Source organism: Lepisosteus oculatus, chromosome 14 (assembly GCF_040954835.1).
Source record: "Lepisosteus oculatus isolate fLepOcu1 chromosome 14, fLepOcu1.hap2, whole genome shotgun sequence".
Taxonomy (NCBI): Eukaryota; Metazoa; Chordata; class Actinopteri; order Semionotiformes; family Lepisosteidae; genus Lepisosteus; species Lepisosteus oculatus.
In genome coordinates, this window is record NC_090709.1 from 52,625,507 (window position 1) to 52,637,883 (window position 12,377).

At 42.0% G+C, this 12,377-nt stretch overlaps 2 non-coding genes across 2 annotated transcripts; both read right to left on the minus strand.

The window, feature by feature from the left end:
* Positions 1 to 8,894: 8,894 nt before the first annotated feature.
* On the minus strand, positions 8,895 to 8,966 carry trnat-cgu (transfer RNA threonine (anticodon CGU)). The gene has a single exon. It is a non-coding gene; the product is annotated as a tRNA-Thr (tRNA).
* Positions 8,967 to 9,949: 983 nt separating this feature from the next.
* Positions 9,950 to 10,021, minus strand: trnaa-cgc (transfer RNA alanine (anticodon CGC)). The gene has a single exon. It is a non-coding gene; the product is annotated as a tRNA-Ala (tRNA).
* Positions 10,022 to 12,377: the final 2,356 nt, after the last annotated feature.

Genomic DNA, 12,377 nt, shown 5'->3' on the forward strand with positions numbered 1-12,377 from the left:
TTTTTGTATAAGTGGGAATAAGGTTTTGGTGGGTTTGGTTAAGGGAATAGGGTTTTGGTGGGTTTGGTGCACAGATGAGGTTTCGGTTTAGGTTTAGTTTGCTTTTGACACATTTGTAACGGCCATGGCGGCCTGTAGAGTCGGCATGCGCTGTTACTTTTGCGCACGTTTGGTGTATAAGGGTGGTGAGGTTTCGGCTCACTCGGGTGATATTTCATGGTTGGACTTTTCAAGGAAGGTGTTACAGAAAGGATTAAGGCATTCGATGTCAAATGCTTAATCACTTTGCTGAAGGGAATTGGTTTTGACATTAGTTTCAATCGGCGAAGTTACTGGAAGAGTTTTGGATGAAAATAGAGGAGGAAAATAGAGGAGGAAAAAAAGATGTGGGCCTGATTAGAATGTTTGAATGGCAGAAGCTGATGGATCTTTCTAATGTGGTGTGAGCCTGGTCAGTACCTGGATGGGAGACCTCCTGGGAAAAACCAAGGTTGCTGCTGGAAGAGGTGTTAGTGGGGCCAGCAGGGGGCGCTCACCCTGTGGTCTGTGTGGGTCCTAATGCCCCAGTATAGTGACGGGGAAACTATACTGTAAACAGGCGCCGTCCTTTGGATGAGACTTAAAACCGAGGTCCTGACTCGCTGTGGTCATTAAAAATCCCAGGGCGTTTCTCGAAAAGAATAGGGGTGTAACCCCGGCATCCTAGCCAAATTTCCCATTGGCCCTTACCAATCACGGCCTCCTAATAATCCCCCTCTATGAATTGGCTACATTACTCTGCTCTCCTCCCCACTGAAAGCTGATGTGTGGTGAGCGTTCTGGTGCAGTATGGCTGCCATCACATCATCCAGGTGGATGCTGCACACTGGTGGTGGTGGAGGGGAGTCCCCATTACCTGTAAAGCGCTTTGAGTGGAGTGTCCAGAAAAGCGCTATATAAGTGTAAGCAATTATTATTAATTAATAGGACTGTGATTGTTCGCATGTTTAATGAGATGGTGATGAAGGAAGATGTTGTGACATGGTTGTCTAAGTATTGTTTAGTGAAAGGTGAGCTTCAGAAAGTCTTGGATGATGATGGCATCTGGAACTGTGCATGGAGAGTACCTGTTTCATTGCATGAAGACAAAAAATGGTTATGGTGGATTTAAACACATTCCTTCTTTGATTGGATTAGGTGAAAATAGAGGCCTTGTGTTCTACCAAGGGCAGCCAAAACCGTGCAGGAGATGTGGGGAGCTGGGTTACTTTGTGGATGCCTGTACAAAGGTGGTGTGTGGTATGTGCAAGGAAATTGGACATGCATATACTGAATGTACAAGCGTGAGGAAATGTAATCTCTGTGAGTGTGAAGGTCATGTGTTTAAAGACTGTCCAAATTCCTTTGCAAATAGAACAAAACTGGGAAGACCAATGACAAAACAGGAAGAGTTTGAAGAGGCTTTTAGGGCTGGAGCAGTGGTTATGGATCAGGAACTGGATGTGGTTGATGTTGAAGAAAGTGGTGAAAAAGAGAGCGAGGGTTCAGAATGGAGTGAAGGGGATGAGGGGGAGGTAAAAGAGAATGATGATGTTGCAAAAAGTGAGGTGGAATCTGAATTGATTGGTAGCATCTCTTCCAATAGCCTGCCACCTGTGGAGACTGAAAGTGCTCAAATGAAATGTACAGAACAGAGGGTGCAGTCTAAAAGAGACATTGGATTTAGAAAATGATTTAACTCCGAGCAGTAGAGTGAGGGAAGATCATTTTCCGAGTCCTCAGGTAGGTTCTCCCATGGGTTTAGATGTCTCCAATATATGTGATCTTACTGACCAAGCTTTAGAACCAGAGACTCAAGGAGGGCAGGTGGAGAAATATCCTATGGATTGTGGGGGTGGTGGAGGAGGAGACAATTAAAGCAAAAGGGGGGGGAGGCCTGTATAGTAGGTGTCACCTACTGAACGATTCTAGCCAGAGCTTTTAGTCTCCCCAGGTCCTACTTCAAGTATGGCTCTTAATATTGTGTCAATAAATGTGAGAAGCATTCGCTCCAAGTTAAGGGCAAGGAATATACTATCATTTGTGAGGAAGGTAAATGCTGATATTGTGTTGTTACAGGAGTGGGGGTTACCCTTTAAAAACTGCTAAAGGATATGGATGAACTGTGGACATTGGGCCCATCAATCTGGAGTGGGTCCAAAGAAAATAAATCTGATGGTATAGCTGTTCTAACTAAAAATAAGATGGTAGAGGTACGTCAGCACCTTGTAGTGAAACCAGGGAGAGCACTGGTGGTGTATCTGGGTTTCATGAATGTCTAATTTAAACTCTTAAATATATATTGTCTGAGTTGCTCCCATGACAGACATGTCCTAATTCAGGAACTGAGTATATTTATTGGGATGGGAACCAGTGGTTTTAGCTGGGGATTTTAATTCTCTTTTAGAAAGAGAAGGCAGAATGAGGGGCGAGAGACGGGTCTAATTTGATAAATCATCAATATTATTGCAAACATTATGTAAAGATTTTAAACTGAAAGATGGCTTCAAACTTCATAGTCAGGGGAGGGCAGGTTTCACATGGCACTAGTCTAATGGGAACCAAGCCTCACGCATTTTGTTTTGATACGTGATTTTACTTGCACGACCGCAGGCCTAACCCCTGTTTTTTTTTCTCTGACCATTGTCTGCTGTCATGTACAATTTCTATTCCAACAGCTGTTACTGTGGGGAAGGGTGTGTGGAAGCTCGATATTTTGCTTCTGGAAGGTGAGGAAGTGACGCACAGGTTCAGGGAAAGATATAAGGAATGGCGGTCTTTGTATGACCTGTTTGGCACAAGAGCACAGTGGCCGACCCTGCGCTCTCACCCCCAGCTTCTGTCCCTGTCTGTGTGTCTCATGGAGTAAGAAAGACTACAAGCTGTGCAAACTTCCAAATCTGTAACATTTCAAGGGTGTATGATAGATCATTCACAAGATCAAATGGCTGTTTATTATTGTAAGAACTGTAGTTCACTACTGTTCTTTTGACTCTTGAGCTTGCATTATACAGCCGTTGAGTGCATTTAGAACCTAAGAGATATCCAACTGATTCAACCTGTCTGATGAATGTTAAATGGGTTGTGACTTTTGGCAAAGTTTTTTGCAACATTATTTGTTTCATGAATACCATTCATCTCTATAACAATTTTCCTGTACCCTGAACATATGTTTTAAATTGCTTGATCCCATTTGGTGCAACCTTTCCGTTGTACTCTTAATGTGTTGTTTGCATTAGGAGTGTGTTAAATAAGCAGAAAAGAAGCCCATTTCTTCTACTGCTTCTGATCTTATACAGTGGTCAGAATCTCTCATCCAAAAGCTGATGAGTGGGAGGGGGGGGGAATTAGTGCAATTAAATTAGATCAATTAAAGGACAACAACCAGAAACACTGGTTCTCAGACTGAACGCATTCTCCTTCAATAATCTTTTTTACCAACAGGTGAGTGGAGTTGCCATGGGCACCAGAATGGGACCCAGCTATGCCAATATCTTTGTTGGCTGGGTAGAAGAACGCTTCTTCGCTTCCTACACTGGCTATGTCCCTGACCTCTACAAGCGATATATTGATGACTGCGTCAGTGCCGCCACATGCTCCAACGATCAGCTTAAGTGCTTCCTGCACCATTTCACCAACTTCCACCTGTCCCTCAAATATATGGTTAACATATCTTCCACTACTCTTCCGTTTCTGGACATCAACTTCTCCATCAACTACCCCAGACTCTCCACTTCTGTTTATTACAAACCCACGGATTCACACAGCTATCTCTTGTTTTCACCCCAAACATACTAAAAATTCTCTCCCTTTTTCACAGTTCCTTCGGCTACAACAAGTATGCAGTGACGACATCGACTTCCAGAATCAAACCCTCAAAATCTACTCCTTTTTCATCAACAGAGGATACCCCAGCAGTGTTATTGACAGGGCCCTTGCCCGAGCCAAAAACACCCCTCGGACCATCAACCCATTCAGGAACTCCCACCATAACAACCGCATTCCTTTGGTGCTTCCCTAACACACTTCCTATCCCCAGGACTGTTAACGACAACTTTTCCATCCTACAGGATGATCCCTCCATTGGGGCCCTCTTTTCTGACCGCCCCATCATCTCATATCGGCAATCACCTAATCTGCGCAACCTTCGTGTTCACAGCTCCCTTGACCGCTCTCAGCAACCATCCACACCAGGTACTTTCCCCTGCAACAGAGCTCGCTGTATCGCCTGCAAGTACACATCCAACACCACACTCATTCAAGGCCCCTCAGGACAATTCTGGATCACCCAGATGGCATCTTGTACCTCCAGCAACCTTATTTACTGTATCTCTTGCAGTAAATGCCCAGTTTCTCTCTATATTGGAGAAACAGGAAGGAGACTTGGAGACCGCTTCAGAGAACATGTCAGGGCTGTGAAGATTGAAGATCTCTCCAAAAACCACTGTTTCTCATTTCACCTCTGATGGCCATGACCACTCTAATCTCTATGTATGTGTTCTCAAAGATGGTTTTCTGAACTGATAAATTAGTAAGACTACTGAAACCAAACTTATCCTGCAGCTAGGATCACACCTTCCCCCTTCTCTAAACGACAGACTACTATTCTACTAAGTTTTTCTCCATTCATTGGAAGTTTCATTTCACACCTCTCAACACCTTTTCTGACTTCACACCTCTTGATTGGCCTCTCTTTCTGTCCCCTGCTCCCGCCTCTCACCCCTCCTCCCTCCCAGCCTTTGTTCTCCCACTACATTACCTTTGCCTACTGCCTTCTCTCTCTCACACCTGAAGAATGCTCCACGGCCGAAACATTGTTTTCTCTCTTCTTTTTTTCAGCATGGAATAAACCTATTACTTGTTCCTTAACAACCGGAAACAATATCTTCTGTCTTTCCAGAGCTGTAAGTAGTCATTCCAAGTTTATTAACTTGTCTCTGTGCTTGTATGTACTCTTCCATAGCCACTGATGTTATTTACAACAGCTATTTTAAAAAAGTAAATTTGCATTCTTTTGGACTTCTTTCTAAAGAATTGGCACATTTGGCAGCGCGGTGGTTCTGTGGCTAAGGATCTGCACCTGTGGCTGGAAGGTTGCTGGTTTACATCCCACGATCGGCAGAGGAATCCTACTCCATTGGGCTCCTGAACAAGGCCCTTAACCCCAACTGCTCCAGGGCTGCCGTATAAATGGCTGACCCTGCGCTCTGACCCCCAGCTACTCTCCCTGTATGTGTATCTCAAGGAGAGCAAGCTGGGGTATGCAAAATAGGAATTCCTAATGCAAGAAAGTGTATATGGTCAATACAGTGATCATATCTTATTGGCACATGGTAATCTCCAAGGAACAAGTAATAGGTTTATTCCATGCTGAAAAGAGAAGAAGAAAACACAATGTTTTGACCATGGAGACTTCTTCAGTTATGATTTGATTTTTTACAATCATACCCACACAAACTTTGGAATTTTTAAAAATCTTGCAAACACAACCCAGATATGTTGACTTTTAAAAAACAAAAACAATTTGGGGGTATTTTTTTTAAAGAAACACATACTTCTTTTCTAGTTTTTTGTGGCTGTGACTGTCAGAAATCCTCAGTGAAAAGGTATGCAGATCCTGTGCAGATGCAGGAGCAAGTAGTTATTGAGACAGGCGAACAATCCAGAACGAGATTGTTAGGTGAAAGGTAGATCGAAATACTTGAAGTACAGAGAGAAGCAAACAATCCAAATCGGAAGGTGAGGTCCAAGGTCCAGAGGCAAAAGGGAGTTCAGTAACCAGTAAGCGAGATTCAGAGTAAACGCGAGGTAGAGCTCTCAAAGAGAAGACTCAATACCGAGTAGCGGGAAGCAGGTTTGAATGGTTAAAACAATGCTGCTTGCCGCACAGTAGAGCATGTACTGGTGGATTAACACATGTTATTATTAACCCACTGCTGGTACTGGTTAGTTCTTTTGTGAGTTGATCTCCCCGGGCTGGTGGTTGTGACATTGACAGAATGCTGTTTTGTGATTGATGCTATATCAAAATATAGGGTCCCTCAAAAATTAAACACAGAAATAAAAACATTTAATGGACTTGTACATCTGTTGCACTCCTACACTATTAACATCCATTGGGAGTTGAATTTCAATTATGTTTCCACTTCATTCAGATGTGTTCCCTATTTTTCAGATTGTTGGCAATGCCACATGTTAAAGGAGGACAGAGGAGTAGGATGCCAGACCTGTGGTCAAGGGCTGGTGGAGTAGGGAGTGAGATCAAAGAATTTCTGAAGTTTTCTAAGATAGAAAAAAAAATTAGGTGGCATGACAATACAGTATGTGGTCAACACTGTCAAACAGAGTCCTTGGAGAGGATTACTCCAGCAACAGGAAATGGTTATTAGTGATTTGGCATGAAGATAGAAAAAAAGTAAGAATCCAAGTGCTTAGGGCGCAGAAGGAGGTGAGTATTGGTAAGGATTCAAAACCAGATGACAGTACACAATCTATAGTCAATATTTCAAATCAAAGTGAGGGACATAGTTTGGAAGGCAACACAGAGCTCAGAAGTTCATCAGAAGATACAGAAGATGCATGGGCTGCACACGGCAGCACAGACAGTGGTGACATGTTTGAAGGAGAAAAAATCTGTGTAGAATCAGAAAAAAAGCCTGAAGAGCACAGTGAATATTCCCAGGGGGCAAGCTTACCTGGGACATCACCTCAGGATAAAAGGGGATTAAGAAAGATTATGTCTGTGCCTAAAACTTTCCAAGTATGTCTGAAGGCTGAACAATGGAGAATAATACCACCTTTAAAAGGTACATCTAAACTAAGATGATCATGGACCCATATCTTATATAGAGAGTTCAGGAAGATAAATCCTTGCTGCCCAATAGCCTTCAAATACCAATACATCAGGAAAGAGAACAGCAGAAATAAAACTTTCTTATAATTAAAGCAGTCTGTACTTTCAGTTCCTACCTTCAGTACCTTCAGTTCAGTACTTTCAGTTCCTGTAATGTAAAATACACAATGAAAACAAGACACAAACCAATGGGCAATGATGACATCACAATTGATGTTGTACGAGTAGGGCAAATACAACACAGTGAAAGGGAAACACAATTTCGACAGGCACGTCAGCCTTATCGTTGAAAGATTGCCCGTGCCCTCACAAAAGGAATCAGCAATGTGTACTACAGGCAGCTGAACAGAACTCCGCTTGCTGAAATTGCAGCAGCCAATTTATCTAGGGCTCACAAGCAAGTATTAAGCTTGCTCGGCAAGTTCGGCATTTCATTTATTCTGCGGAAACATCGTATCGGAATGAACTGCCCGAGATAAAAGAGTAATTGCGGCTTCAGGTTGTTTTTACAGAGCATTGCGTTGTTCTGTTCATGCTGACTACACGCTTAAAAGTAGTCATTTACTGCAAGCGTTGATTTTCCAGGTTTTTCTGAAATTCCTCGCATTTGAGCCAGCACTAAAATATTTCATTCCTGTCGCTGAATACATCGTGGAAACGGTATTTGCAACGGAATGCTGTCACATACAGTATGAAACCTTTTTGTTATTCGGTTCAGAAGTTTGAAAATGAAAATAAAACGGGGGTCACTTCATAGGCTTGAAAGAAGTCCGAGCAGCATAAAAACCCGCGAATTCTCACAAATTGCATTGTGCTGCACCTTTCTTTTGCTGCTTTTATAAATCTGCCTTAAACATTTGAATGCATACCTTACTGCTGCTAATCACATTCACGTGTTTACGAAGCTCGTACTGTGATTGTCAGCGAGCACAACAAGACTGAAACAGTGTAAAGGCAGGTAAAAAAGACAGGGTAAAACGCCTGATTGTCGGGAGTGGGATGTGAACCCGTGCCTCTATTTGGAGAGCGAAACACAAAGCTTATAAGACACGAAGCTGTGAATTTGCTGTTTTAAACTGCTCGACTATCCTGAAAAAATGTGTGCTGATTGCACCAGTCACATGCAATTTTCCACAACTTTAGGACGATTGATACGACTGGACTAACACAATTTGTGGCGTTTAGCATGACATGGAAAACGGTAGCGAAGCATTCGGGTCCGGACTACCAGACTCAGAAACAGTTTTTACCCCCGCACTATCAAACTATTAAACTCTCAGCCTCTCTCACTCTCTCCTCACCTCTCACCTGTGATCTGAACCTCACAGTGCCTTCTTTCTTACCAAAAACCCAAACACACATTGAAAATCTACCTCTACCATACATGTCAAAAGCTCACTCCCCATCATTTCTATCCCTTTATTTCATTCTTTTGATGCATGTTTTTGCACATAACCTGTTACATTTTTATTGTTTTGCACACTGCCTGTTGTTGTTTTTTGCACATCGGCTGTTGTCTCTGTCTTTCTTTTGTTATACAATTGTATTGTTGTTGTGTTTTTTTCTTTGTACTACTTATATCCGAGAGCTAGCTAAATAGCATTTCGTTATACCATATACCTGTGTATGAGTATAATGACAATAAACTTGAACTTGACATAGTCTTGCAGGCAGTATATTATTTTATCGTTTACTCGTATAAAAAAACACGGTCTTCTCGTTCCTAAGTCAGATTTGTAGTGCTTTCGAACGTTACTTCCAACCTGGACTGACAGCTCACCCGATCTGTTTGTGATCAGACCATGGAGTCGGGGGCTGTACCAAGCGCACGTTCCTTCCCAATGCTGAGGCGATCATTCGGAAGATGGGTGTGAAGAGAGATAAGCTTTGTCGACTAAAAAACAAGGCAGGATATGCAAGAATACTAATCACTGGCGACAGTTATGCTCTCTTACTATTGAGATCCCTACATTGCGAGTTTTTTAAGACTTTGAAACTAAAGGAAAGCGGTGACAAATGAAACAGGCACAGATGGGGTTTGAACCCACGCTCTTCGGTTTACGAGACCGACGCCTTACCACTTGGCCACCGCGCCTTCGCGTAAACATGGGAATGTAAACCGGAGGCAGCAACAACAATAAAAGGGATACTTGTCCTTAAACTCGGACGTGTTGTTCTGCAGACATGTGCACAATGTCCTGTTTTCTTGCAGTGTAGACATTTTGCTGTTCACGCTCCGCATTCATCTGCTTTGTGCGTTATTAGTCCGCACCTGTAACATGTAATGTCAGCCGTCCCCTGTTCTTCTATTTCTCTAGCATGACTGCGTCCTGCTGCTCGGCTTTTGTTTGTAAAGTTTGAGCGAGCGCCCCGTTCAGTGTCACTTTGTCACTGTGGTCAGAAAGCAAATTCAATAAATCGTCTATCATCAGTAAGTAATTATTAAGAAAGTGTTTTATTTCATAAATTATAAGACAATTTAGAGAGTTTATAGGTCATAAACGTCGCTTATGTTCTTTTAACTCTAGCATTCAGGATCAAAACCCAGGTGCGGACGGTTGTGTTTCTTGAATCTCTTGTAATCATCAAAAGTCGATGTGTCGTCCTTCAGTACTTTCTCCAGTTGTGCCATGGATATTTTATACGATCAATACTTGTCATGCTCTTTTGCATTTTCATTAACAAACGGAAAAAGTTCAAAGTGTGTTTATGGCTGTGCTTCACAGCTACACGAGAGCAGTACAGGACAGTGCGGAGTTCAGAAGGAGGATTCGCTCGGTGAATGATCTCTCAAGAAATCCCGGGTGAGATTCAAGAGGTGTTTTCTGCAACAGCCACGGTAAGTGTGAAGCAATCTCTGGATTTCCTGAATTTGAACAAAATTATTAGGGTTAGGGTTAGTTCAAATAATTTAGGATTTAACAGAACTAAATGAGGTACATTTAAAACAGCAGCGCAACTCTGCAGCATGTCGAGTGTGCCTGCATTTAGTTGTGTAAACCTGGCTCTCTCTGAACACAAGGAAAGAGTTCTCACTCAACAGAAGATTGCAATGTGAGTACTGTAATATAAAGCACCTGGAGATGCCAGGGATTGAACCCGGGACCTCATACATGCGAAGCATGCGCTCTACCACTGAGCTACATCCCCAATGAAAACCGTAAAGGAACAGGCTTAGAGATGTGCAGATGCTCACTGATCACAATCCACCACTCACGAAGAATGCCTGCAGTTTCCCACTTTCGCGTTTCCTCTACTACACAGTAAATTCATGGGAATGAAGAAATAAGGAAGGAAAAATAATGGCATTGAAGCTTCAAGAGACTGGGCACAAATTAATCTATTATTTTTGTATCCAGTCACACGTGCGACTGTGGTTAATTCCCAGACGGGGAAGTGCTTTTTTTCTACCTAATTACTCGACTGTCTTTCAATTCTGTTTTATTTGAAAGCTTTTTGCATCTTTTAAGTGCTCTTGATTAAACTATGCATAGAAAAACAGCACTACTGATGATTTTCATGGACCGATGCACACTTATTCTGTACAACTCGAGTGATAAAACCCTGTCTGCAAATATTGTAGAAGAAAATAAAAGGGTGAAACAACGCCCCAACCAAAGGAATGGTAACAGGAAGGATCGTGTTCTTATTTGGTAAGTCCTTTTGAGATGTCTTGTCAATGCACACAGGCGTTAGAGCTGAATAATGTACTTTTAGTGGTGTTTTTAAACAAAGATGGAACATGTTATTTCTATACCAGGAAGAAAGGAGCAGACTTTAACTTTAAGAGGCAAAAACGACACCTTATCAGAGCTAATATTAATTAAAATGACATCACAACAAAAGAGTGGAGACTTGAGTGAATAAAATTAGTTTTCACTGGACGTCTGTGTCTCCATAACTTTGTAGGTGAGAGAGAGGATTGTGATAATTTGCAGGTGCTTCTCGGAAGTGCGTTGGTGGTACAGGCGCCTTCCAAATAATTAAGTCGGGTTTGAAAACCCAAATCTTTTCAAGATAATTTGTGGTCCGCTAACACATCTTTTGAAACACTACAACAGGTAACACCCCGTGTGAAACATCATGAACATCTGTTAAAGCCTGAGTTTTACATACTCTAACGTAAATAAACGTTAGTGTCTTCCGGTGTGTTAGCCAATTTCTCAAAAAAATATTTGTTAGTCTGCCGGGAGGCTGTGCAAGGTGTTATAAAATAGAATTTCTAAAAGACATTCTCCCTAAGCTTAACATCAAGGCAGAAAAAATGCTGTTTTCTCTACAGAAATGCTCTTTACATTTCAGCACTGTTGCAACTCCCTTTATAAACGCATACAACCAAGGCATTGAAAGTTTTTTTTTTAATTATTGTTCCAAAAAATGTTCCATTTGTTTTCTTTTTAATGTTGTTGATTAAAAGATTTTATTAAATGTGAAAAAAATCTGAATGTGAAAAAAGGTCAAAATGCTATTGAAAAAAATCAGTAATGTGAGGAAAGATGGATTGTGGGAGCCCCTTAACTACCCATGTCATGCTGTATTTCTCACTCATTCTACTGGAAGTGGTGCCGTCGCTTCTGGATAAAGTCTGTCAGTGGTCATTCCAGACGGGTCAGGTATGACTGCTCTTCGGCACAAGAGACACGTGACTTGCGAGGATCCCGACAGTGTCGACTTTCTTTCAGAGCCCGGATAGCTCATTCGGTAAAGCATCAGCCTTTTAATCTGAGGTCCCAGCGTTCAAGTCCCTTTTCGGGCGGCTGTGCCGTTTTTAATTCTATTGTGAATGTCATTCTAAATAGTCTTTTATCTTTCACTCTTCTAGCTTTACTGTAGTTATTTTAAATGTCCATTACTTGTATTTACAGTAGTGTATTTAGTGTTTCATTTCACAAACCGAAAATGTTCAAGTAGATCTTGTCACTCTACTCCACGTACTCATCTAAATTAAATCACAGTAGAGTACAGAACACGCAGTGAGGCGCTCACACAGTGAGTACTCTTGAATACGACAAGAGGAAAGGCACACTGCACATCATCACGCCCGAGTTTACAGTGACAGCAGAGGTTGGAAGCGACCTAGTTTTTAAATACTCGCTCGCTGAACGATCTCTCAAGAAACCTCGGTGGAGATTTAACGGGTGTCTAATAATCACGTTCAAAAAGATGACGATAAGTTTTTTTTAACTAGGTAGCCTTAATGGCAACACGGTGTGAGTAGATCTTAAAATCTCACGTCTAATAAAGAGGTCTTTCTCGTTAGAGTAGAAACGATAGAAGCCTCAAGCGGGAAAAAAATCACAACATCTCGCATTTCACGTGATTAATGTTAACTGTCTCAGTGGTTGCCTCGGTGGTTGATGGCTCTTCTCCCTCGCAGAGTGACGGCAAACTTCTTCAGAGAGGGACTCTCCCACGCACGGCTTTTCTTTATCAAGAGCTGAGACAACAGAAACAGACTTCCAACTGACATTAATTACTTCTTGAGCGTTTATGACCGTCTTTAAAA